The following is a 2,173-nucleotide window of genomic DNA, read 5'->3' as shown; positions in this document are numbered from 1 at the left end:
CACTGTAAATTGTGTGAAGCAAACGATTTTAGTTTATGATTTTTAATTATTCTGATGGCTTTTAGCTATACTTTTTTCATTAAATTTTTATTGCTGTTATAAGAATTGCAACCTACATCTTTAACTTTTCTGTTTACTTTAGGTAATATTAAACTACATCCAGCAAATTATAGAATATTTGCAACACCTTAGTTTCATTTAACCTACCTTTACACTATTATTGTCATATATATAACATCAGTATACATTATAAACCCAGCAATACAGTGTAATATTTTTGCCTCAAATAGTTATATATATTTTAAAGACATTAGCAAAATAAGTGTGTATATGTGATGTGTGTATATAATTTATGTTGTTTATTATTCTCCTCTCTATATTTGAGTTAACATCTAGAATAATTTTCTTCAGCCTGAAGAACCTCCATTAAAATAACTTGTAGTGAAAGACTGCTTAGCAATGAATTTTCTCAGTTGTTGTTTATCAAAAGGCATATTTAGTTTGTCTTCCTTTACTCCCTTTTTTGTTTATTAAGATATTTACATAAAATGAAACCATTTTAGATGCACACAAGAAACAAAATAAAATAAAATCAGGAATCATAATACTAATATTATCTTTAATTATCACTGCTATTACTAGAGATATTGCAAGTTGATAGTGAAGGTAATAGAGTATTCTGGTTAGGAGATGGTTCATGCAGTCAGAGTACCTGCGTTTAAATTGTTGTATTTTAACTGGCCAGCTATGTCTCTGTGGTTAAGTCAATATCTCCTCCTCTCAGTTTTTTCCTCTAAGAAAAATGGAGATCTTTACACCAGCTCCTCAGTTTTGTGAGGATTGAATGAGAAGCATAAAAATGATCTGTGCCTAGCATTTAGTAAGTAGTCTGCTACAACCACTGTTGTTCTTATTGTTATTGTTATTACTATCACTATTATTATCACACAGGGCTGACTCAAGACAGAACTAAGATATTAGTTAAGTGAGAGTAAAGAATATATGTAGTTTTAAAGCAACTAAATTCAAATATCCAGGTGAATTGTTGATGACCCATTTAAAACAAAGCACAAAGTGATACTGGAGCCATTTGGCATTGTAAATTTTTTTAGTATGCAAGTGATGTCCAAGAAATCTACTAGCAGGGTTAGTATTGAGACTAGGTAAGTGTCTGACACTTTGTGCCTAGCATATGATAAGCACTTAGTAACTATGTTTTGAGTGAATCATTGAATAAATGAGGAAAAGAAAAGAAAAGAAAAATACTAAAACCTAAAACTCACTTTGAGAAGTAATTGGAAAATTAATAATTCTCAAGTCAACTAGAAAACATGAACAGTAGTTCTCTTTCATCACATGCAAACATGGTGTAGCTTGAAGACTGCAACATGCTATAATTAAGACTGTCTACTTTGCAGACTTTCTTTTCCTTAACCAAAGCAATAAATATGTGAAAAATATTAGTGTAGGCTATTGGTATAATTTATAGCTAAGATCATGTAAAATCATGCTTTCCATTAAAGATTTTTCTTTTCAGTTGTACAAGATGTATGGATTTTGCTTTTTTTTTTTTTATGGTGGCTGGCTGATAAGGGGATCTGAACCCTTGACCTTGGTTTTACCAACACCACACTCTAATCAAGTGAGCTAACAGCCTAATTTTTAATATTTTATTTTTTTAATTGGCAAATAAAAATTGTATGTATTTATCACATATAACACGATGTTTTCAAATATGTGTATATTGTGGAATGACTCTAACTAGTTAACAGGTGCATCACTTCACACACTTATTTACTGTGAACATATGAAGTTTAATAACAGCATGTTGCTCATATAAAAGGACACAATCTCAGAAACAGCTGCTGGTTGTTTGTCTTGATTTTTGTTAACATTTTTTGTTGCTTTCATTTTTTAACTCAACTGCTATAGCTGGTATAGGATTATTTTTAAGACTTCTTAAAAATTAAATAGATTTTATATTTAGACCTCTTTTAGGTTTACAGAGAAATTGAACTGAAAGTGCAGAGTTCCCGTATACTCCCTCTCTCCCTTCCCACAGTTTCTTCTATTATTAACATCTCCATTGGTGAGGTTCATTTATTAAAACTGATGGACTTATATTGATACACTATTATTAAGTTAAGTCCATAGTTTACATTAGAGTGCACAC

The sequence above is a fragment of the Galeopterus variegatus genome, unplaced genomic scaffold (genome assembly GCF_000696425.1).
Source record: "Galeopterus variegatus unplaced genomic scaffold, G_variegatus-3.0.2 Scaffold1723, whole genome shotgun sequence".
NCBI lineage: Eukaryota > Metazoa > Chordata > Mammalia > Dermoptera > Cynocephalidae > Galeopterus > Galeopterus variegatus.
The sequence above is the reverse complement of the archived record's forward strand: the minus strand, read 5'-3'. Positions refer to the sequence as shown.